This window comes from Lycorma delicatula, chromosome 10, assembly GCF_047948215.1.
Source record: "Lycorma delicatula isolate Av1 chromosome 10, ASM4794821v1, whole genome shotgun sequence".
In the NCBI taxonomy this organism is placed as follows: Eukaryota; Metazoa; Arthropoda; class Insecta; order Hemiptera; family Fulgoridae; genus Lycorma; species Lycorma delicatula.
The window spans coordinates 114,132,298-114,159,821 of record NC_134464.1 but is presented as its reverse complement, the minus strand read 5'-3'; the positions used below and the strand labels follow the sequence as shown (position 1 = coordinate 114,159,821).

At 32.8% G+C, this 27,524-nt stretch overlaps 1 protein-coding gene across 1 annotated transcript in view; it reads left to right on the top strand.

The window, feature by feature from the left end:
- Positions 1 to 27,524, top strand: part of LOC142331578 (uncharacterized) — a 58,812-nt gene that overhangs the window by 16,757 nt on the left and 14,531 nt on the right. The gene's annotated exons all lie outside the window — the stretch shown is intronic.

Here is a 27,524-nt window from a genome sequence, read left to right as displayed (position 1 = left end):
AAAACTATTCAGTTTGAAATAAATATTTTCCTGTCTTTATTTTTATATCCATTTAATTATAATTTTTTTCCTAATTTTCTTTTTTTGGTCTTTTAAGAATAACATTTACTTGGGCTACAATTATAAACAGCTCCCTCACAAAAGTTAAATTATATTTTTCACAAAACTACAGATGAAATAAAAATTTTTAAATGTTGTAAATTTTGAAAATTTCATCATTTAAGTAACTGAAAATTTTGTCTGATATTAGAAGTCAGAAATTTAAATCTGCAAGTACAATGTCAGTATACAAAAGGAAAAAGGTTAGCTAAAGAACTGTTATACAGGTGTTATTTAAAGGGGCTACTACAGGACAAATTCCTTGCCCAAAGTGGATGTTATAGAACTTATTTACTTTCATTCATTTTAATGTAGCATTTTAAAACCGTTATTGTAATATATCTAAAAATACTTTGTGCAAATAAAAGCCATTAAATTATTTGTCTGTTGTTAAAACTGCTGCTTAATCTAAAAGTGCCCAATTGTTTATTTTTTAATAAATTCCGTTAGAAATACGATTTATTTGTACTGATTCATCTTTGTAAACACAACTGTTATATTTACGTTTGTATGCATAGAAGTGCACAGTGAATTTGATAAACATTGCATTGGCACTATTTCTTTTTCAGCTTTTCAAATGAAAGGAACGTTACAACATAAAAGAGCATAGCGTTCATTATTCTATTGCTGAATAATTATATGTAAAGTTATATTATAATAATAAAAGACATACATTATTTTCTTTTATTTTAATTAATTCAATGAATCAATGAAGAAAGTATTGTAATGTTCCTTAAACAGATCAGATATACATGTGAGTTAATATGATGAAGAGTAGTTAATTGAATGTAGCCCACCAGGCTGGTCTAGTAACCCACCTGGTCTAGTGGTGAACGCGTCTTCCCAAATCAGCTGATTTGGAAGCCGAGAGTTCCAGCATTCAAGTCCTAGTAAAGCCAGTTATTTTTACACGGATTTGAATACTAGATCGTGGATACCGGTGTTCTTTGGTGGTTGGGTTTCAATTAACCGCACATCTCAGGAATGGTCGAACTGAGAATGTACAAGACTACACTTCATTTACACTCATACATATCATCCTCATTCATCCTCTGAAGTATTATCTAAACGGTAGTTACCGGAGGCTAAACGGGAAAAAAGAGAGAGGCTGGTCTAGTGGTTAACTTGTCACAAATCAGCTGATTTCAAAGTTAAGAGTGTTAAATTTAAATCCTAGTAAACTCGGTTACTTTTGTATGGATTTGAATACTAGATTGTGGATACAAGTGTTCTTTGGTGGTTGGGTTTTAATTAACCACATCTCAGGAAGGGTCGACCTAAGACTGCAAACTACACTTCATTTACATTCATATATATCATCCTGATATAAATGAATCAGGATGATATATCCTGACTCAGGATATATATAGGTGGTTCCACTGTAATAAGGTGGAACCACCTTGCAATGGTTCCAGAGGCTAAACAGAAGAGAAAGAGAGAGTTAATTGAATCTGTGATATAAGTTGTAATCATCTACCTGTAAGGTAAAAATCTAGTATGTAAAAAACACAAATGATTCTTTGATTTGAAAAATGACTTGAACTTTTCACCAAGTTAAATGATTATGTCAAGGATGTTGGAAGTTTGTCAATTATGACAAATGAACAAAATATAGCAGAATAAAGTGAATTCTTAAACATAAAAGGGATTAATTTAGTGGTTGTTTTAACCTGTTCTTCAACAGGATGCTAAGTTTGAAAGCTAAACAGATTATTATTTTCACAACTCATCATGATTTTCATACTTGTCTGATATATGGCCCTTGCACCATGCATGATTCTTATTGCTTTATATTTTCAGCAAAAAATTTTAGTTCTTTGTAGATCCAACTTCTTTTAATTTTTATCATTCTTGATCTTTTAGGCCTCTCTTCTTTTCACCTTCTGCTGATCCTTCTAGCAATGTTTTAGTCAATCCTTCTCCCCACGATATCTCTTGGACAATTAGGTTTCCTATTCTGAATTAAGCCTGTCCATAATCTATTCAAGATTCTAAATTTGTTCACTCTCCTCATTACTTTTTTATTTTCTGATTGATGCTCCTACTTCATCCTGTTACATATGTACTTCATCTTTTACAGGAAGATTATGTGGTTTTCTATAAGATCAGTACAATTCTACTGTATACGTCTTCCACCATTTAAGTATATCCGTTTCCTTTTCCTTTTTTTTACACGTAGTTCATATTATCCATTTCTTTCTAAATGTTCTCTATGTGATAATTCATCTGCAAGACATTTCTCATTTGCTTTTTGAATTTTATTGATTCATTATTCAATTTCCTGTAGAACATCTCAACTTCTTCAACCTTGCTGTTTTTTTTTTTAATTGCCTTTTTTCTTACATTTTTAGCTCTAGAAGCTAGTTGGGACACTGGCTGCTAAATGTTTTGAGGCTCAGTAGCTGTTTGTGGCACAGACATTCAGTCTTAAGCTTTAAGGCGACCAAATGTGGTGGTGGTGGTGGTGGTGGGGGAAATGCCAAGCAAACCAAATTCTCTCTTATCCAATTGATGCAATTTGTTCCACCCTCCATTTAGTTAATTTCTCAGCTCTTTTAACTAACTCCCTTTAATATTACTTTTATTACTACTTCCATAATTACAGTACATTTGTCAAGTTACTGTGCACTGGAATTATGGGAGTGTAATAAACAAACTTTCTTAATTATTACTTTGCATGTTTATTTCATTATTTTAAAGTAATGGATATTACAATAACTGAAATAGTTTATAAAAGGTGTTGAAAATGACCTCTTCAAACATTAATACAACGTTGCACATGTTTCAGTTTGTTTTCCTACACATTAACTAACTGATGTACTGGAATGTCTCGTATGCTGTTATTGTAGTTTTTAGTTTGTCAATTGTGTGTGTTCTGTTGCGATACACTGTTATTTTTACTGCCTCCATAGAAAGTAATATGGGGTAGTCTGACTAGGCAATTGTGCAGGCCAAAAACCCCTCAAAATGGTTTGTTTACCAATGATATTTCATAAAAAATCATTGACCTCTTAGCTGTGGCACTATCTTGTTGGGATAGCCATGATTAATTTCCACTTCTGTTAACTGATTAATGAAAGTTATTAAAACAGTTCAATAATAACCACTATCAACTGTATCTTCAAAAACAATTGAACTCGCAATGCGCATTCTGTTCACATCACACCAGTCTGCAATTTTTGCGTCATATAAAGATTGTTCATGCAATTCATAAGAGGTTAGTAGTCAACCACAGTTGTATATTTTGTAATTTAATATATCCTCCCAGTTGAAACCACTCTTTCTGTAAAAAACCTAACCTTCAGTATACCTATGCAATTTTGGTCAATAAAACGTTTAAACTATTTACAATAATTTAGTCTTTTGGCATGATCTGTTGGTTTCAGTTCTTGAATACACATTACTTTGTAGGAAAAGAGTTTCACATCTTTTCTTACACCTTTATGTGTGTTAGCATGTCTGATATCTTGCTGCTTCGCTAACTTATGCATTAGCTTTGATGGACTTTCTGCCATAGCATCTGAAATATCTGTTTGTTAATTTAGGTGGTCTTCCACTTTGATCAGCATCTTCAGCAGAGCCTGTTGTTCGAAATTTTTCGATAAGAGTTTGAAATCCATTGCATTTAGGAACAGCAAGTATCTGAAAACTTTTCAGAAAAATTGCGCTTCACTAATTCAGTATACTTGTCACCTACTTGAAAGGCATGTTCAGTGTCTTTCGTGAAAAGCGTATTCCTATATTAAAATAATCATTTCTTTTCTCACAACTGTTGATTCTGATAAACGAAACAACACAAAATGAAAAAAGGAATATTCAATAAATCACATCTAATGTCTTAGTTTATCACTGAGCAATACCCAATGAACCACGGGCAACCAACCTAACATAAAAAGACCAGAATGCACCACATGATTCTAAAATATAGAGTGACTTTTTGAATGCACTGTTATGATCACTATCAATAAAAGCACCTGGCAGTCTACATATCTGATTCATTGCATTTCTCAATTTCTCTTCTGAAAATAAATAGTCAGTTTTTTATCTGTTTTCATCTCCAGCAGATTTCTAAAAAACTACCAAAGAAGTTGGAGATTTTGAAATCTCCAGCCTTCTTTTGTAGGTTTTTTACTAGCCTTATATTATTACCATTATTATTAGTATATTTTGTAGTATTTATTATCCTTCCTCCACTTTCATTACATGTTCTCAGTTGTTTCCTTTCGCTTGTTCATCCCTCCAAAGTACGTTTGGGTGCCTTACAGCACCAGTTTCCATATTATTATTCTATAACAATATTTATATTACTCTTCCATAATTTTCTCTTTCTCTTAATACAGTACTTCAATTGTACCATCTTCATATTGATTAGTTGGTATATAAACTTTTATTGAAAGCAGGTTCCTGGGTTTATTCTCATTCTGACTGCACTTTTCCTATCATTAGTAAAAACTATCCTAGTAAACTAAATTTCTTTTTTTTAGAATTATTCCTACATCACTTCTACTTTTTTACTTCCTGAATTGTAACATCATCTTCTAATAACTTCATCCTTTCTCATTTCACTTTATTTACTCCAGTTCCATTACTTCTATGTTTACGTTCATCGCTCTTTTAAAATTTTCTAACTTCTTTGTTTGCAAAAATGTTTCTACATTTAATGTACCTGTACGTATTTCCTTTCCATCTTTTTCTGACTTCCAATTGCTGATTACGTAAACCAGGTTGATAAAACATAATATTTATAGTTATTAATTTTAATTCATTAAAATTCATTATCGCATTTAAAAGTTACACAAAAAAACATCAGGAAAAACATATCCTTATTTATAATTTGTTAAAAATTCCTTTTTGCGCTCTATAGTATATGTGATTTCTAATATTCTGGCTCTCACAAAGTGTTATTTTCTTGAAAACACTGCATAAACCACTCTAAATTCACATGTTTCACATGTATTAGTGAGTATAAAAATCTTCAATAATTTAAAAAGGGAATATAATCTTTAACTTTCAGGCAAGTAATACAAAAAGTACATCGTAATATTAAATGCTATCATTGATTATTTATACTTCCTTCCTCTTCATCCACCAGTTGACCTTCATTAAATAGTTAATTCCTTTTTCCACGACCACTTTCAGTTCTCTTCAGTATCCTCTTTAAAACCTCCCTTATTATATACCCTAGCATCCGTTATGACTTATCAGCACTGTCCTTGCCACTTAACTGCAGTTTTAATTTATCGATCAGGCAAACACTGTTCTATTCACTGATAAACAATCACTGACAAAAAACATACTAAACGATCCGTTATCAATACTTTCTTTTGGAGCTATAATTTCTTAATCTCTTCCTACATGTTCTACAAGAAAGACCTTCTTGCCATGTATCTGGATAAAAGTCATTATGGGTTATTTAATTGTTATTTGAATAATTCAAACCACCATCTGAATTGCATATGAGAGATATACTAAATCTGTTACTTTAGCAGCTCCCAAACCATGCACATGGATATCAAGAGCCTCTTAAATTTTTTGACAGGAATTGTGCACAATAGATGTATAAGTAGCATCATTCATGTTATAGTAAACCTTTTAAATATTAAGTTGCTTACGTGTACTTTTATTTTCGAATTCATTAATGCGATCTTCTTTGAATTGAATTCATTAATGCACTACGCTATTCTGTTATTATCCTGTTCCAGCATATTTACTAATACAACTGGTTTTGTTATTTTTTGTTTCCCATAACAGTTCTGAAGGACTGCGGGAGTTGTTTCTTTTCCCAGAATTTATTTATAATTCATACCGCATAGATAAATCGGTACCTATGTTGTGAGTAAATTGCAATTTACTCGCAACATATATTTTATTACAATTCTTAATAGTCACAAATAAAATCAATAATTTTATTGTAATACCACATAAATGGAGGAATGAAAAAGTACTAAACTTTACCGACCAAATTCTAATTAATACGCTACTATATCTACATCAATGTTTATCGAGTGACAATGGATTAAAGAAAATTTGAAAATGTATCGACTGGTTTTTTGAAACAATAGGACACTGTGGTTCAATGTAACTACAAAACGTGATTTAAAGATCACCACAATTACGGCCTGTGAATAGCATTGGAAACTGTTGAACATATGAAAGGTTTGAAGGGAAAAAAGTTGAATTAGCATAAGAAGTACTTATTATTTCATTATTATTTAAGGACTTATACAGTCGACACAAGTCAACGCAACAAGCAGCACCTGAATTAAACATTCCTCGTTCAATTACTCATAATGTGTTAAGGAACCTTTTAAAATTTGTTCTTGTCAAATAGTGCCACCAATCGCACAACAAGATAGGATTAATTGTAAGAATTCTGTTTGATTGTTTGATGATGACAATTATCTTAATCGAAATAACTCGATCTTACGAGGCTACTTTTCATTTACTTTTAAAGGTAAATAAAACATCAGATTCTGGGGTTCAGAAAACCCCCATTACAATGCTGAGCACATCAGGACAGTTTGAAAATTAATGTGTGACAAGTGACATTGGTGAGATTACTTCATTTTTTCTTTTATGAACATTTACCTCGATATATCGGAAAGTTTTTCTTTTCCTCATCTACAACATTTACAACTTATATTCCAGCAATTTGGACCCTGCTACTGCCACGAGTATAACCGTTCAGTAATTAATAAGTGGTTAAACGGTCGGGTCAATTTGAAATATTATTTATTTGAATATAGCTTCAAATTTAATAATCTTAAAAATTAATAATGGTTTTTTCCAAAGTAAATAATTTTTATAAAATAAAATAAAAAATTAAAACAGCTGCAGGCTTTAGCTAAAATATTACAGCAGCTTTTTAACTTTATTCGACAAATAAATTTTTGGACTGAACAAATATACATCAGGATAGACAAATGTTAAAGTTATGGGGAAAATAAAAAGGTTTTGTGTTTTTTTTTTTTAATTTTGACCATTTTCATATATAGGTGACTATATAAATAAAATAGTTTAATAAACGGTAAACTTTTTACACACAATATATTTAAATACTTTTACACAAAATATACATTACAAGTAGTAAATCATTACAAGCAAAACTTTTTTTGTAATGCTATTAACCATAAAGAACCACTAATTAGATATTTCAGAACTTACATATGCGTGAATATTTTGATGTTGCAAACAGTACCTAAGACCAATACATTCAGGGTTTGAAGATGTAGATTCTTTAAACTGATAACCATTGACGGTGAAGTTTAATATTTTGTATTGTAAAATATTTTTGTTTAAAAATACCTACAACTGAATAGTTTTATATATTAGAAATAAATAATTAAAGGATATTTACATAAACATAAATTAAGTTATTAAATAAGGCACCTAAAAAAAATAACGGTCATGGGAATTAATAAAATAAATAAATACATTCTTTAAACAATCGGTGCATTTGATGTAATAATTTATGACTGCATACAACAAAGTTGTGTTTATAAAATACACACACACACTATATATATATATATATATATATATATATATATATATATATATATATATATGTAAGTAATGTGTGTTTAATTAAGGACCCTACAGTCCTAGTTTGAGATACTACAACTACAAAGTATGTTAAAGAGTCACGGATAGATCCATAGTCAAAGATGTACTGATCAAATCCCAAAAACCAGGATACATCAACTCAAGCTGATCCTCATAGTGTCCTTGGTTTGGATCTAACAGGCTGGCTGAACACTAGATTGAGAAGTTCTCACGTTGACCACAATACAAGCTCATTCAAAAATCTTATGCATTATTTATTTAATGTTTTGACCACCTCAAATATATGCTTTTTTTCTAGATACTAAGGAATCGGCTGAGGACTGGTTTCGGCTTCATGAAGAATTTTAGAACTACATAAACTGAATATAAACTACTTAACCAAACGCTAAATGTAGCAGTATGTTTATTAAATACGGTTGCGAGATAAAGTTATCAAAGAAAGTAGAGAGAGAAAATGAAATCCAACTAGAATTAGTACTATTAAACATTAGTCGGTACTTTGATATTTGAAATTAAAACAGAATAAAATTTGTTCTTAATAAATAAGGGTTTAAAATATTACTTTAATACTACCATAAAATTAGATTTATGTAGTAACTTGTTATATTATTTTCTATCTCATTTAATACACGAATCTTTTCAAGACATCCTCATTCACTGTTTACAAAACATCTGATACTATTACTTTATTTATAAAAAATAAACCTCCGGGAACAGGATGGCAAGTGCAGTTGAATAACATAAGCAGTAGCCAGGATTTTCTCCAGGGGGAAAATATGAAAATGTTTTTTGTTAAAAAATGGTTTTATTTGAACATCTTAAAACGCCAAAAGTAATAATTGGAATGCTATTCGAAACTATCTAAATCATAACTCAGCACTGCCCTATGAGAGTTCTGTGTTAATCCTGACAAAATTTCTTTCTCAAATTTATTTTTAGCTTCCAGAACACTCTTTTTATGCACACTTATCATGCAAAGACCGACAAGCCGATTTTCTGTCATTGCTGACTGTAACCAAGTTTTTGTCCTGCATAAGGTGCTGAAGGATCATTCGATAGTAAACGTTGTGCAAGTGAGATAAGTAGGGTCCATTGTACGGATGGGTAGAACAATCGGGTTTCTTTAACTACTGCAACTAATACTACCTCCTTCAGTTCGGCATTTGGCACATTTTTTCCTTTCTATTGGTTGTACTAAAGTACACCTTCACCGAGGAAATCATTAGTAACAAAATAAGATCGGTCAGAATACTGACTTTTCCGTGTCAAGTCAAGTAAATTAACGAATTTCATTCCAAAACTGTATTCCTTACCAAACTACGTATCGTAGATAAAAAAAAAAATATATTTCATATGTTGTTCCCGAGTGACCCACTGTCATAATAAAATCACGGTAAACAAATTGAACAGTCGCCGAGCATTACTGATATATTCAAGAAAGTGTTATTTTCTATTCAAACAGTTAACATCACATTAATATAGTTATATAAAATGCGTGATTATACTGAAATGATGTGGAGTTTGTTTTTAATAAAATGATATCGCTTTTCTTTTCCTGTTTAGCCTCCGGTAACTACCGTTTAGATAATTCTTCAAAGGATGATATGCGTGAGTGTAAATTAAGTGTAGTCTTGTACATTCTCAGTTCGACAATTCCTGAGATGTGTGGTTAATTGAAACCCGACCGCCAAAGAACACCGGTATCCACGATCTAGTATTAAAAATAACTGGCTTTACTAGGACTGCTAGGAATGCTGGAACTCTCGGCTTCCAAATCAGCTGATTTGGGAAGATGCGTTAACCACTAGACCAACCCGGTGGGAAAAAAAAAATGATATCACTGTCAGACACGTTTTTAACCCGTTTGATTGCTGAAATAGCAATATATTTGTGGTAACGATTGTTAAAGTGTAAGGTATTCTGCTCGCTCCAGTTAAGAGCAGGCTTGGCTTTGACAGATAGTATATCTACATTTTTTAATATTTTTCATTTCCTGGCTATATACTTGAACTGTTTACCTATAATAGCATACGAGTCATAACATTATTACAACTAATAATAACAGCATTTGGTGTTGCATTATACAATGCATGTGAATGTTTGATAATCTGGTTAAATGTTAATTCTCGGAGTTTTGACAGATCACGACATTTCAAAAACAAAAAAAAAATATCTATAATTTTAGCATTCAAAATTCTCAGAAAGATTTACATACACATGTATAAATGTTTTCTTTTATTTTATTTGTTTTACTTTTTTTTTGTTGATATCTTTAAATCGGAGGGAGGGATTTGGATGAAATTTGTGAGAATGGTTTTGTATATGGAGCATTGATGCCAATTCATTTTAGCACAGTAACTCAGGGTCGTGGAGAGATACGATCACCCTAAGTTCCGTTTCTCTAAATTTTACTCAAAGAGTAGAATGATTTTTATACATAAATATTCTTTACATTCATCTTCACATATTTCAATGTTCTACTTCAATTTCCTCCTACGTATTATGTATTATGCACAAAAGTGATAATTATATTTTTGTATGTTTTCTAAATTATTAAAAATATGAAAATCCACCTTACCAGCAAATTAATTGTGTCTCTCTTGATCTTTCAGTGCTTAGACCATCGTCAGGAAAATAAAATAATGTTATAAAATAAAGTCAAAAAATTAAAATGATTGCTTAATCATTTAATTTTTTTACTTTATTTTATAACATTATTTTATTTTCCTGACGATGCTCTTAGAACTGGAAAATCTAGAAAGACACATTTAATTTGCTGGTAAGGTGGATTTTTACTTTTATAATAATTTATTAATTATATCAGCGGTAACCAAGATTCAGAAATTGTTTTTTTTTTTAAATATATTGTTTAAATTATTTAACGTACTGAGAATTTCATTCAAGTAAATATCCAAATAGCATAAACAATTAAATTAAATGACTAATATTAAAAAAAAAAAAATTAAGAGTGCCCAGGAAAAGTAATCGATCGTTACTTTTAATTGAGAGTTAAACTAGAAAAGAGTGCTTAGTCCAAAACAGTTAAAAACTTAATTAATTGGATAATTAGTAGTATAATATGTCCAGATTCAATCGTCATGTTGACCTTTGCCCCTTTAGTCTAAGTTGAGGCAGAACCTCAACGTATGTTTTCCAAGATTATCCCCTGTTTGTAGTTAAATTTACACGCTGAAAGAGTGGTTTTACTCCAAAATATATAGCAAAACACGGCTTTGAGATGCGTCCAAAATTACAGCAAAGAACCAACTAAGAAATTGACGATTGAATCTGGTCGTGTTTTTTCACGGGTTTATTCGAATATATTAAAGAACGGTTGCTTTCAATAATGAATGTGTGTTCACGTTAAATTTACATGTTGAAACAGTTGATTTAGCGACAAACATTCGTCGTAAAACATATGCTTGAGATGCTCCATGCGGTTTTACCTATTGTATTTTATTATATATACCGCTGATGACGTCATGGGGAATCCCGTTTCTTATAACATGACGTCAGCTGTCAATCGTTCTTTATATTGTTGATCTTTGACTCTAGAATAAAATATCGTATCGATTTATAGACTCGTATCAATTTCTATCTTATAGCCTTAATGATTGAATGGAACGGAATGAAATCGCACTTGTCCTAAATGTGACATAAGCTCATCAATGTTTATCCAGTAAACCGAATTATTTTCATCGATAAACTATTGAAAAAATTCTTTTTGTCAGTTTCGAAAACTCTAAATATTAGTATTTTTTTGAAGTAGATTCCAACCTTGCGGTTTTGATCCTAACAATTCAGCTTGATTTTTTGATAAGTTTAAGTCCCTAACCGAGTCGTTTAATTTACCTTGTGATATGAGATGCGGTATCGGAAGGTAATTCAAAATCAAAATCATTGTTGTCTTCTTCAGTACTGCCTGATTCTTCATCGCCGCTTTCAAAATATACATTCACAGGTGGCTCAGGAAATTGAATAATTTCACAGCGAGGCACAGGCCTAATTGCAGATTGCAATGAACGATATTTTACAGTATGTTTAGATTTTAGAAAGTAATGTTACGTAAAAAGTAGTGTTTTTTACTTGATTTTTTTTGTTTAAATGATTTTTTTAAATAATGAATTTTATAAATTTAAAATTTCTCAAATAAAAGAATCGGTCAAAGATGATGTATTTAACTCGATGTTAAATAATGTAGAATGTGCAGCTTGGGCTTCATTTAAAGACGTTTACAAAACTCTTCTCGGCAAATAAAAATTCGACAATAACCACAATATTGTTAATCAACTTGTTGTTTCGTACAGAGCTGTGGGATGTAATATGTATTTGAAAATACATTTCTTCCACTCGCATCTGGATTTTTCCCCGGTCAACCTCGGAGACGTAAGTGACGAACACAATGAACGTTTCCACCGAGACAATTTGGTGATGAAAAGCTGCTATAAATGGAAACGGAATGCTAACATGCTAGCCGATTATTGCTGGACGTTAAACATCACAAAAAAATCCGAATGGAATCTCTGCTTTGGAATTTAAGATGCGCTACGCAGAAAAAGGCGACGAGTCTCTTAATTCGATTGCTACCGGCATTGAAACGTGGATTTCGTATTACGTGCCAAGGAGAAAACGACAGTCAAGCGAATGGCGTCATCCTTAATCACCAACCAGACCGACAAAGGTCTGGTTCCAAATCAGATGATTTGGAAGTCGAGAGTTCCAGCTTTAAGTCCTAGTAAAGCCAGATATTTTTACACGGATTTGAATACTAGATCGTGGATACCGGTGTTCTTTGGCGGTTGGGTTTCAATTAACCACAGATCTCAGGAACGGTCGAACTGAGAATGTACAAGACTACACTTCATTAACACTCATTACATATCATCCTCGTTCATCCTCTGAAGAATTATCTTAACGGTAGTTACCGGAGGCTAAACAGCAAAAGAGAGAGAGACCGACAAAGGTCTCCACAGACATTTGTACTAAAATGATGGCCACAGTCTTTTGGGATCGGTTTGGCATAAAAGTGATCGATTTCATGCCGCGTGGAACGACTATAAATGCAGAAGCCTACTGCGAAACTCTACATAAGTTATGGCACGCCGTTCAAAATCGGCGACGTGGGCGGCTGACCGACGGCGTCTTCCTGCTGCACGATAATGCATGTCCACATCTTGCGGGTCTGACACGTAATTTACTGAGAACATTTGGACGGGAAATTTACGATCCCACCATAGAGTCCGGACTTACCTCCTTCTGATTACCATTCGTTTGGGAAATTGTAAGGATGTTTGAGCGGTAAGCGATTTGCGCGGGTGACGATGAACTTAAAAATGCAGTTAATCAGTGGCTAAATGGACCGGCGGCGGAAGAATACGACGACGGTATAATGAAGCTGGTGTATCGCTACGATAAATGTCTTAATGCATGCGGCGATCGTATAGAGAAGTAGTATAAGGTATTTAGTTTAAGATAAATAATAGATATTTATAATGTTTTCAGAATAAATTTTTTTGCGATGAAACGGCCTTTAGAGAAAACCTCTCTTATTGTATTTCTACGTACGGGTACCCCAACCGTATCTGTATATAAAATATGAAAAATATCTACGACAACCGTTTTTAATAAAAGGAAAAACATTGAACTAAATCCGATCCAATTTCTGAACTCGTTCAAAAATCATCCAATTTTTGCGAAGAAATAAGTCTAATACAACTTTTTTATTTATTTATTAATCAGTTACATAAAAATGCACACACACACACACACAGAGAGAGAGAGAGAGAGAGAGAGTGAGAGAGTGCTATGCACAGACACATATAAACTCAACAAAAAATTTAAGAGAAAGAATTTAGAAGTATTTGAGACATAACTCGATAGGCAAATGTTAAAAATCTTATGGACAAACAAAATCAATAATGAATGAGAATAGAACCCTCTGGAAGATTATTAAAAAAATAAGAGACATACTAACTGGAAATACACTGTGACGTAGACGACCGCTGTGACGAATTAGACGTTTATAGCCGCTTACAATCGCAAATGAGAGCTTCAATAGCGACCGGACAGGACAGAAACGAAGCAGCTGACGGTCTCTGCACGGCTTGGCGTGACAGGTGGCGGGATTTGGGCGAAGGAAGGTGGACGCCTTCCGGTCATCCGTATTCCGATAGTAGAGCGCCTGGGTGTTCATGCACGGTCTGTATATACGGTACGGCTTAGATCCGGCCCCTGCTTGATAAGAGGGGAGGTTTGTTAGCGGGTGACAGCCCCGCACTGCCGTTAGCCGGCCTGACGGCGGCTGGCAGAGCTTTTTCCTCCCCTACGGAAATATAACGAATAAATAAACATAAATAAGACAAAACAATAAAAATCACGAATTAAAATAAAAAATAATTATAGATCAAATTACAAAACCGAGAAGATTACACAAAAATGGAAAACCGAGCGTGCGTAATAATAAAACAAAAACCGTGTAACGGTAAGAAAAGATTCGAATTCAGTTTACATCTGCTAAAATAAAGGGTCCACCGATAGATCGAATAAAACCTTCACCGAAACCCGAACGATAATAATAATTAAAAGTTTTTTTAAAAAACCGGAATTAACTGTTTTCCGTTGAACGCGTACATTAATATTTGTTTAATAATTTTTATTAATGCCTTCTGAATTGTAAATCGTTTTATAAATATTTATTTTTTATTCGGTATCTTCATGTCGTGTTTATATTTTAAATAATAAATACGGGCGTTAATGACAGCTATTATTTATTTTGTAATTTAAATTTTGATTTTTATAATTCACGTTATAATGACGCGATCGGTATGTACCGATTAAAATAAAAGATTTGATTACTTATTTTTACGTGTACTTTTATCGTACAGTGTCAACGATTATAGAGATTTAAATAGCAGTTAAAAAAAAATATATAACCTCACCGCTAAAAATTATGTTGTTTAATAAATTAGGATCTGCAGAAATATTGTTCACCGTAATTTTGTACGACTCAAATCTACGATGACAGTCATCTTCATTAAGTTCTTGCACCAGACGAATTTTAAAGCGTTTAAAATTTTCACTTTTTGATGTTCGAATCGCTGAATTTTAGCTAATGTTATGTTCTCGTGCTTCTATTCGAGTGGACGAATGAGGATTCTCAATAAATTCTTGCATAATTTCTAACGATTTGTTATTATTTGTTGCAGATTTAGGCCTCCCTGGTTTTCCCCTATTATTATTCTCCCTGTTTCTTCGGATCTTTTGATGATTTTTAACACCGGACCTTTTGAAATAGGGTTACGACTACTAACCGTTGGATTGAACGATTCGTAAACTTCATTATACGGCCTGACTATCACCAAAACCCGTCATCGTTAAAAGTACGACCTCTCTTATTCGCTAAGTGACATGTCGATAGCCAAAGAAAAGACCGGTTCGGTAAAAAAACAATTATAAAAAAGATGTAAATAACAAAATCGACTTACAAATGCGGTAAATTAAGACAAAATCGATTAGTTTTGTTATGAGAATTTATTACGATCTGTCGGCTAACAGTTTATTAATGAAACACTCAACGTGGAATATTACAGTACACTGAAGTAAGCTTAATTTTTGGTAAGAGACCATCCACGATCGGCTGATCGGCACGATTAGGTGAGATTTTTTTTTTATGTACTCGTTAAATCGGAACGAAGACAATTTAAAAAAAAAAAACTTTCATTTTTTTAAATTAAAATTTAACTTTTAAAATAAATTTTTATTTAAATCGGTTAATTTTATTTTATTATTTGAACTCGTTAAATTTAGTAATTTTTAAAGCCCAAACTTTACCCCGCCGGCATTTTGGCTACAGTTATCGAACCGACTTTTTATTTTATACCGTTTTTCTTTTCTTAAAGAGACCTTTAAAATAATTATCGCACAAAGGGTGTTGCCGTTTAAAATAAGTGACCCTTCGGTCAAGGGGTTGAAATTTTGTTTCTCATCAAAAAAGTATAGTTGACGCATACCTTATTCTGAAAGTTACATTATTCTATCCGGAACGGTTTTAAAATTATCGATGCGTTTCCAGAATTTTGACCGGCTCTGTATAAATACTTACGGAATAAAAATGGTTAATTTATAATTTTTTAAAACGATTGAAGATACATTTTTTTTATTATATTGTAAATAAATTTACATAACTAAATTAATGTAGATAAGCGAAGAACAGTGTTTACTACAGCTGCGATGTATAAACGAATAAGTGCATGTTAAAATTAGTATATATATAAAGATTCGTACGTTATATTATATTTTTCAGCATTATATATTTAAAACTCGTGTTTAAAAGTTTAAAAACAGATTCGCTTATAAAATATTTTGTATGAAATATCAGTCGTTTTGTTTCAATACTTCAAATTAATTATTAAAAAGGAGAAACAAAATTATAAATGCGTATATAAAAGCAGGTGCAAGAAAAAAAATATTTTTTCGGCTCATACTTATTTATATATCTCGTATAATGTATTGTAAAATTCACGGATTCTATTAATTGTGATTATAAAAAATTAATCGTTTCTTTTATGCGGAAATGTAATACTAAAATTTCCCCTACACTCGTACGATATCTGTTATTATAGGCTAATTTAATACATCGATACTGCAAACGTAATATTTTTACCGTCGTCTATTAAATTATGAAATATTTTTGTAGAACATATGTACAAAGAAGTCAAAGAAAAGGTCGCGTAAACATCGGTTCAGAACACTTAGTTTTAATTTCATAGCTCTGCTGTAAGGTGAAAGTTACGGGGTATAACGATAAGTGAAAAAATGGGGTGCGGGTTTTATTTTCCGTTTCTTGATGTTTCATGAACCGGAACCCCAAAACGCAAAACAAAAAAAAAGCGGAGGGTAATATTTGTGCATATTTTATGTACCTATGTCGGGATATTTGATGCTTACTAACTTTTGAAAGGACGAACCGATTTTGATGAAATTTTGTGCGGTCGTGTATACGGGGCGATCTGTTGATAAAATTTTGGGGTCGATTTTCTCAATTTTTGCAAAGGTAATCCCACTTTATCGTTAAGCTCAGTTCATGTGCGCGCGCTTATTTTATCATTTTTTCCGAAAAATAAAAAACTGCGAGTTTTTCAAAAATACCGGAACGGGTTTTTATCGTCCGGAATGAAATCCCTAATAAAACGATATGTTACTTCCTTTAAATAATGGACCATCACAAATCCACGGATGGATGGAACAAAATGCGTTCTAATATGGGCTCACAATTATGACGTTGACACCGGTTTCAGTGAAATTAGCGGTAAGTAAAAACCAGTGTTTATCTGCTTGGAATTTATTTATTCGATTTAAATTACCCGTACGGAATATTTTATGTATTTACTGTCTTTACCAAACGATTTAAGAAAATGTAAATTATATAATCTGCCTGTAATCGACTTTAAATTTTTTGATCGCGATCAGATATTATATTTATTTAATCGTTACGACATTCTCAACGATAGGAAATTTTCTAATTTTTCAAGTTTTCTCTAATTAAAATCAAAATTCGATAGATTTAACTGGTATTATTCGATAGAAAACTAGTCGAAACTAATCCGGTACGCTGGTCGGTTCATTTCCTGAGAATTTTACTGAAATTTTTAACCGTCGGTAAATCTTTACGTATATTATGAAATCGATTTACATCCCTTCCTGTATATTTTCAGAGTATACTGACAGAAAACAAAGAAAAATTAACCTTCGACAAGTTTTGATGTAATATCTTTCGTAAATCTTTTTAATGTTTCCTTACTCTCTGAACTCGAAAGAGTTCAGAGAGAAAGATTTTCCAAAAATATTTAAACCGAAAGAGGTATTTTCAATTTTACGAGTCGGGGGTTGTCCGTTTTAGAAAAACGTTTTATATTATTTTTATGTGTATTGCAGATAACAGATTTGCTTTAATAAAGTTTTCTCTAAAATGCCTCCGAAGAAAATCGAAATTGGATTTTTCGCGATATCACTCTACTCTCTGAACGAATCGAAAACAAAATTAATACAACATATATAGAAATATTTAAGCCAAATTTGAAAAAAATCTGTTCCGTCAATCCTGAGATATAAGGCCAAAAGCCGTGCGACACAAATACGTACGCGCTTACAAATATATTCTTGATGAACTAATTGAACGCTTAAACGTAAACATTAAAAAAGAAAAACACGATACCTGATTTTTGATACGGATGACCGTACTTTCTCCTTCAATATAATTATTCTAGATATATTCGACGGAAAAGTAAACGATAAAGTTTTTATATCAAATTTTGTTAAAATTTTCAAAAATGTATATAAACCTATCAAATTTTACCGTAACTGTCGTTTTAAAGATTTTATTTAATTCTTTGAACAGAAATTAAAGCGAAATTTTTCGCAAGCCTAAACTCAAAAATGAGGCGTTTTCAAATACTCGATAAGCATAGTAATTAATCGGGTCGAATTTAATACAACGGGGTTTTAACAGATCCTCACGTCTCATGATAACCGCCGCTAAAAAAAATTATACGATTTTAGCATCAAAAAATTCCACAAAGATGTACAAAGATATGTACGTGTCTCCAAATTAGAATATTCTCTGAAATTTGTTTCTTAATTTTTTTTTTAATTTGTTATATTTGTTTGCGATAGGGATAAAATAAATAACGCGTTAAAATTTCCAGTAAAGTGTAATTACATTACGATCGATTAAGAATTTATTAAACAAATTTATTTTGTTTGCTAACCGGTTTCAAGCGATTTCCAATTCAACAATTAATTTGTTTGGAATAAATCTTTTATCTTTTAATTTCATTTTTATTTGATCGACTGCATTTTCTCGATTTGTCGAATAATTTTTGAAAAGTTTAATAATAACATCCGATAAATTAGTTAAATCGCTTTCAGTACACTCACCGTTTATATACGGTACAAATAAATTAAGCGCCTCTGCTACATTTACTAGATCGTGTGTTGACTTTATTTTATTTATAAAACTTTCCAACATTTCTTTATTAAAATTTACTTTTATCGCAGTTTTTATTAAATCATCTCTAAACGCTGCCTGTGGAATCGTACCTTGAACTGAATCGACCAAAAAATTTAGCATGTCGTTCAAATTCCACAAACAATACGGATCGCTAAACAAATCGATTAATCTTTCCAAATAGTTCTTTTTTTTGTTTCATCTACGTCTGAGGTTAATCCGGTACAATAATGCTCAAAAATAATATGCGAAGTATTCTCCGGTAGTTCTCTGAAAAAAAAAATTAATAAATTTATTTTTTGATCGGTAGTAATAATAATATATTGTATAGAATCATAAAGTAATAAAATTAAAAGAAACTGCTTCAGAATTTGCCTGGGTAGTTCAATGGAAATGACATAAAACCTTGATAAGTAAAGTATAGTATCGCCTGAAATTTTACACCTCGGGGTTTTTACATATCTTTACGTCCCGTGACCTCTCCCATTAAAAACAACCAATTTACAATTTTAGCATAAAAACTTCCAGAAAGTATATATATATATATATATGTGTGTGTGTCTATCCGATAGAATCCGAAAAAGTATTGCCAGCCCAGTACTTTAGAAACACTCTGTATACACATACGTAATCGTCCCTATTAAAAATACATATAAAAATTAAAATTATTTGAAAGTAGATTTTTTGTTTAATCGTATTAAAGAGCTCTTTAAATTTTAAATAACCGCGTTTAAATGTTTTCTTATCGATATAAGACAGGTGAGGACATTTAATTTTTAAATACCTGCTATTTCTACGTCATAATCCATTTAAAAATTAAATCTCTCTCAAAGTTGATTTAATATTTAAATACCTCGCAACTATGTTTCCTTCTTTATTTAAATATCTTCTTTTCTTTTTTAATTTTATTTCTTACTTTATTTCATTTAAAAATTAAATATCTCTGGAAATTGATTTAATATTTTAACTATGTTTTCTCTTTATTTAAATACGCTCTTTTCTTTTTTTTTATTTCTTTTTTTTTTTAGTTGAATTCATTCAAAAAGATATTTTAATTTTTACAATTGTTTTTATATATATGTAAAAATATAAACCTCATGTATATATATATATATATATATATATATATATATATATATATATATATATATATACATATATAATTTAGTACTTTAATAGGATCCGAATTTTCAGAAGGAAATCGCAAATATCTCGAAAACGGTTGGTCCTAGCGCTCTGAAAAATTTTCTCAACCTCCGGTTTCGCAACCCCATCTCCTAGCGGTTCCCGTCAGACGATAATATTTTCAAGCGCCCCCGGGGCGCCGTTCGGAAATTGAGGAGGGGGGAGCGATGGGGTGCCACCGTAATATCTCGGCAACCGCTGGTCCGATTTTTACGATTCAAACGGCGTAAGTATCAGCAGGTCGAGCGCTAACCGTTTAACTCATCGGGTACACTCTTGGTCGACCGGATCTCGGTTATCCGGAAATTAATTTTTATTAATTATAGAATTTGCATGAAAACATATGTTTTGATGCAAAAAAATATGTTATTATGTATACTTTCTTTTTCGTGTTTTAGCCTCCGGTAATTACTGTTCAGATAATACTTCAGAGGATGAATGAGGATTATATGTATATTTTTATTTATTTATTATAATAAATAAATCAGCTGGTAATACTTAATTAAGAAATTTGATGTGGACACTACATGACTTCCTTGTACGCCTATTAAATTACATATACACATTTTTTTTTAAATGAAAAGTACATCAAATTTTATTTTATTAATAATTTTTTTTTTTGGAGTCTGATTCAAACCTAGGTGCCTTCCCCTTGTAAGATCCAAATATTTTATTTGGCTATAACTCTGGAACCGATCAAAAATTGATATTTTTGACTCTTTCTTAATCGCAGCCCTCTTCGAGAGCTTTTCAACGCTATATCATAAGCGGTACTTAGTTTCATCGGTTCCAGAGTTATACCTCAATAAATTTTAATTAATGAAATATTTGGATCTTACAAGAGGAAGGGATATCGGTTCGAATCAGACTTCATCTCCTTTTTTTTCAATTTAAATATATTGATTTATTAATAATCATTAACCTCTGATTGTAAAAAAAAAAAATAACAATAAATAATAACAATAATATAAATATAAAAAAAAAACAATGTAAAAATATAGAAGTTAATAATGAAACAAAATTTTATGTACTTTTAAAAATGTAAATATGTAATTTAATAGGGCATCCCACTGGAAAATTCCCTATTCCCTTAGCGGGAGTTTGAAATTCCGCAGGGCGTCAACTTGGTTAATATTTTCCTTTTAAATATTATTTATAATAATATTAATTCAAAGCTTGGTACCGCTGGGGAGCAGCTGTTGGTTTAAATTAAATAAATAAATAATTTTAAAGTGAAAAAAAAAATAATGTCCACTAAGATTCGAACTGCGTTACGACGGGACGCAGCCGACAGACCCCTTAGACCGATGGGCTACAACAACTGCATGTCATATTGTGTGAAAAATGTTGTATATAAGTTGCGCGGGAAAAAATTAAATATATTAGTATATTTCAACCATCTTAACACTGTGTGCGTGAATTAAATTTTTTTCTTTATTATTATTATAGTCCCACCGTTAGTATGTGAATCCGTGTGATTATTTTTTTTTGGATATTTTTAAAGGAAAAGATTTTTCCTAAACATCCTCGTACAGGGATGGAACTGATTATAGAGGCTTGCAACGAGATATGTCGAGTTATTAAAGACATAAGAGTTTGAGTTGAAGAAGTTGCTAGACGGGACGGTGGTCATATTGAACATACGATAAGCAGAACATAAGGTAATTTTTCGGTTAATTTATAATATGTAGTAGTAAAGGTTGCGAGGTGGGAAATAAAACCGCCGGTTATTCAAAATAATTCTCCCTCTATCGCTCGTAATAATAAAAAAATAATCGTTTAAATTCACTGTAAGTGATGATTTTAAATTCCTTATTTATACGCGTTAAAAAATCATTAACCTTGAAAACATTGTCGGTGAAGATTGCTGTTTACCGTTAAAAAATTACTTTATATGAAATATTTTGATCCTGCAATTCTGCTGGGGCGAATTTCGCTCGTGTTAGTATCTCGAGAACGGTAGCCTCTAGACGCGTGGGTTTAGGACCGATCGATCCGGGCGATGGCAAAGTTCCTTTCGGGTTAAGAATTTTAAAATGGCGTTAAAAATGCACCAGGGCGCGCCGTTTTTGAGGCACGCCCTTTTTTTATTTAACAAAAGATATATCCGAGCGATCCCGTTTCTTATGTATAATATGAATAAAATAACATCGGCTGTCGATAATTAGCTATTACAACTATAAAAAAATAAAAATCATCCGCTTTCTCTGAAAGTAATGATGACTGATCGATGTATATCGTCGTTATAAATTTACAGCGTTAACCGAATAGCTATTAGATTATGAAAACCAACAATAATTTTTAAGATCGAATCGTAAATAGTGATCGTTGCGTATATTAAATAACGATCAACGATGTACACACATATCGCTGAAAGTAATGATGACCTGCATCGTCATCATAAATTTAAAATTAATCGTGGTGTTTGCGGTTAAAACATGTTTTATTATGAATTTTTCAGCGGATCGACTGTTTCGACATGTGAAGAACATACATTCGTCATTGAAAGTAGCCGTTCTTTAATGTATTCGAATAAAGAATATCGATTTACATACGCGACCGGCCCCAGTGTTGAACAGAGTGAAGGTGTCGCTTGTAAAGGTGAAAGATTTCCTGTGTTTTAGTGGGCTTGGCCTACTCTGGGTAGAAGACAACGGGTAATCGCTTCAGCCTTCGCTTTCCTTATTACGTCCGGCGTGAAATGCTTTTTTCTTGAGATTGGCAATGCCGTTTTGTGGGACTTAGTTTTGTGGGACTCTCGTATCTTGTTGCATTCGATCCTTTGCTTACGACAAATGAGCAAATGATGTCTATAATTATTTTATTGACTTTTTTCAAACTACAATTTCTTCCTAAGCAAGTAGAGATAAAAAAAAATTATCGTATCGGCTCCGGTTCCTCTATTTAAACTTCAATCGGGTTTAATGTAATTCTTAATTACCAAAAATTGTTCGGCTCTTCTTATGCGATGTTAGGACAAACGGATAAAAATCGGCAAGTTTTACTTTAGTAAAAATCTAAAGCTATCGTGAAAAGTCCTTTCTCCTCAATGTATAGACATGAATTCTGGTAATAAAAAAAAAATGGTGTCTAAATATGTTTTTTTAATTTGGATCGCTATATCTTACAAACATATCTGCACTAGACTTTCGTCTAGTCGCTTGTAGAAATGATTTTTGAAATCCACCACCCGTCCATTACTGAGCCCCTTGTTAGTTCATTATACCGATTAACAAACTAATCTTTATCTTAATAAAGAGAAGGTATCCTCATTCAAGCGGTGTCCGGACAATAAAAATCTCCAACTTGAACCGACAACTAAAGTCTTTAAGTGGCCTACAGGGTAAGATTATGCATTTTCATTCAGACGAATAACAGCCATCGAGAGCAGCCTGCACCGTTTGATTTGTTTAACATCCTTCAATTCATAATAAGAATGTCCCATCAATTCTGTTTTTAGATTCTTTTGTTCCCAAAATGTTGCGACAATCGTTTTTCAGTTCAATAATATCATCTGAATCTGTACGGCTCACTTCTCTTTGATTTTATGGCGTCATGTCGCTCATAATATTAGTATGAACATGAAATTTATCATCTACCGATTTTAGTTTCACTGTACGCTTGCTCATAAAAAATGAATTACAAAACACAGAATTACAAGTTGGAAACGACGATACCATCGTGTATTTCATCAACTGCTCCTTTACCATCGAGAATGAAGAAGCGTTTGAACAAGTGATTACATTATAAATTCCTGATCTGCGACTTCTGTGTTATACAAGCCGTGCAAGATATATAAGTGATACCGTATAAAGTTGATTTCTTTACGTTTATTATGACACGATATAACCGTTCGATCCGATGAACAGAGTAAAAAGACTAATTTCAGGGCTGAATATCAGCTATAATTTAGTCGGCTTCGTGCTGGTCTGCAATAATTTTTGAGGGAAAGGCATCAGAAAAAAATTAAAATAATATAAAATTAAATAATATCATAAAGCTTTACTTAGATAACTTTTAAATCCTTATCCAAAAAAGAGTAAAAACTTTTCGATATTTTACTTAATAAGAGAGTTATAGCGATATTTTGTTTTTTCGAAAGGCCCTCCCCCATTTCCAGTCCCATGATCCGATTTTGGCCGTTAACGAAGTAGACAGATTTTCTGAAGAGTTATTTTTAAGGAACAATTTGAAAAATTACGGCAGTTATCGTGTTTACAAGAAATTGAAATATATATTTCGGTGGTTTTGGGGTCTGAGGCTGTGAAACGCCAAGATATGTCGAAATTTTCCTGAAATCCAATCATTGTATTCATTACAATACTTAGCTATCTTTTGAAATCTATTTAAAACATTAGATTGCAGAAAAATATACTGAAATAAACCGTTTTGTAATTCGAGGGGTTGATAATTCATTCGCTTCGAAAAATATATATTTTTCGTTTTAAACATAGTTTTAAACGATGTGTTTCGCGACACATCGTTTAATTTCGCTCTGCTATTCAACAGAACGGTGTGAGGATGAGTTTTGTAAGCGTCATCCTTAAGGTATCCCCCCACAAGAAAAAGTCAGGAAAGGATAAATCAGGAGACCGAGGGGGCCACAATCCCTTCGAAATCGATTGTCCACGAAAACACCGATACAGGAAAGTCGGCTATATGAGCCGTAGCATTGTCCTGTTGAAACCACGTGTAATCTATCCGGTCTGCAGGTATAGTGTTTACAAATTGTTGCACCGTCTGTATGTAGCGATCATAGTTCAGTGCCGGAAAAAATGTATGAAGTTTCGACTGCTGAAATTGCACGCGAAACTCCCATTTTTTTGTCCGCGGAGAGGAGACTAGTGCATCGATGTGGATTTCCGTACGCGAGATGCGTGAATTCTGTGCGTTCATGGTAGTTCCGTATTGCTGGAACCGTGCCTCGTCGGATCGAAACCGATCGTCGAATTCATCCCCGTCCGAGTTATGACATGAACCGCTGACAGAAAGCTACACCTTTTCCAGTGTCTTCAGGTAAAGTCTTCTGAAGTCAGTGTCTTCGTTCAGCGTTCGTGAACGACAGCAATTCTGTGTGAACGCATCTTTAAACGCTTGCTCGATGCCGTGCGGGCGTTACCAAAAAAGATCAGAAAGGTTAGATAGACGTCGCACAGATTTCTTGGGACTAACAGAATATAAAGCTTGCACGTCGATCGACTTTTCTGATGCTACCGTTTTCGGTCGAGCGCTTTTGGCTGCGTCTATCGCATTCCCTGTCTCTTGATTCTGCCGCTTGATGGAGAACTACTTTTCTGTGAAGGCGTTCTGGGTCTGGGCGTAACTGGCACGTCTAATGTATCGGGAGGCGACGAATATATTCTGCTGCATTTTGTAACCCGTTTTACCTCGATTAAACTTGCAACTAAAGAAGAAAACATTCTTCCGTGAGATTGTGTCGCTCTTTGAACCGTCTGTATTTTAAATAAATCGGCGCTAAGATTTTTTAAATCGTTTGGTAATTTATTAAAAAAGGCAAAGTAAACGTAAGGCCCTTTCTTGTAAATCAAAGTTTTGTGTCGAGCGTTAAAAAACAGTTTTATTTTCTGTTTTGATAGAGGTGGATATCGTTATTTTTCTTTAAGAATAACCGATCGTTCTCTTCAGCAAAGATTGCAGATTCATAAACTTAAATGCAGAGTTAAGTTACCGTATTTAATTGCACGACAAATAATTTGCAGAACGTAACGAGGGCAAACCTGCTTTAAATTATAACAGATACACACATGAACTTCGTAGAGGTTGAAGTCACACAGTATGAGGCTGCAGTGATGGTCGTGCCACGTTCCATGAATTCCACCAAGAGAATTCCATTCCGGTCCCAGAACACAATAGCCGTACGCTTTGTGTTGGACAAGGTTCGCTTGAAATTCTTCGGTTTACTGGGAGAATGAGAATGCATCCGCTGTTTGTATTGTTCTTTTGTTTCTTCACTTTCGAAATGGACCCGTGTCTCGTTCTCTGTGACAATTTTGTTCAAAAAATCTTCTTCATTGTGGTAGCGCTGGAGAAACTTTAGGGAGGCGTCCGTTCTCATTGTTTTGTGACGGTCGGACAGCATCTTGGGAACCCATCTCGCACACAGTTTGTGGTACTGAAGTCTCTTACTCACAACGGTGTAGAGAGCTGACCTTGAAATTTCAGGAAACGAATCGCTCAATACAAAAATTGTGAACCGACGATTTTCTCGAATCGCTTCATCAACTCGCTCAATGAGATCATCGCTTGTCACTCGCTTCCTTCCCTGACCGCCTGCATCATGAACATCTGTACGTCTTGCCTTAAAATTCCTCCACCATTGTCGCACTTTGCTGTCACTCGTTGAAGTTTCACCGAACATATTACTTATTCGTCGATGAATTTCAGCCACATTACACTCCTCAGCCTGAAGAAATCGAATTACCGCACGCACTTCACACTTTGCGGCAGATGCTATTGTTGTAAACATCTTTACGTGCTAGCTGCGTGTTCAGAACTAAACGAAGTGACGCGGCGTGATTGAAGGCCGTACTAGAAACGCTGCGTAACATATATGCCCAAAGGTTCATCCGATTTTTGCGCGGGTTTTTATTTCGCGACGGATCGGACCTTGAAAAAAAATAACCCTCGTATTAATGTCACCGTGGTAACTGAAGTAGGTTATGGAGGTTTCATCATCAAAAGTCTGTGTACTTTAGTTACCGCAGTTACTACTAGATGTCTTTTGTAATTTAGTTTCTTTTTCGAGTTTCTATAAAGCTGGAATACTATAATTATTATTTATCAGTAGTATTTTCACAACCCTGACGGTACAAAACAATGCTGGGGTCCAGGAAATGGAGTCCTCTGGCTAGACAGGAATGGTAAGTAAAATGAGCTCTGTGGTCCTGGGTTCAGCCTCGTGACTCCTGGAGACCTTGAGACTCACCTGTGTGAAACCAAATTGTTTAATTAATTTAAAACTTCTATCATCTCACTCTAATTGAACCAAGAAGAGGAAATTTTTCCACGAAATGAAAAACAACCGTCTGAATCGTGCATCTGAATAAGGTTTAAATAAAAAAGAATTTTTACATAAGCAAGAAGAACTTTATCAGAAAAAAATTTATCAGTATTAGATAGCGATCTAAGAGTTAATTAGAATAAAACTTGTTGAATATATTTATCAGAGTATACCGCTTTACGGAAACATAATAAGACAATATGAAAATCTAAAGGAAAAAATGGAAGTGTTTCAAATGGGGTATTAAAGAGGATAGATAATAAGTGGTCTTAAGACAAGTAAGAGAAGCTTGGTTGAATCTTGCAAACAGGTTAGCTGGATTTAAGTTGAAAATAAATTAAATCCATCTTGCAAGTTATCCATCGTATTCAAAATATAAAAATCTTAATTTTTTGAGAGCCTTTCTCTTAAGTTTTTCTTGACAAAAAATGTTCACCCCTTCCTAGAAAATTAAAACTTAATTTATAATTAAGGCTGTATTTTTGTATTTTTTACGCGGTTTTAAAGAGTTATTTTTTACTTCCTTGTACAAAATAAACAAAGTATTGTGATCACAAAAAATTTTGATTTCCAGATTTCAACGGAAATATCCATTATGATCGTCCCTGAATCCATTTTGACTAGTTTTGGTGTGGTGTCTATATGTAT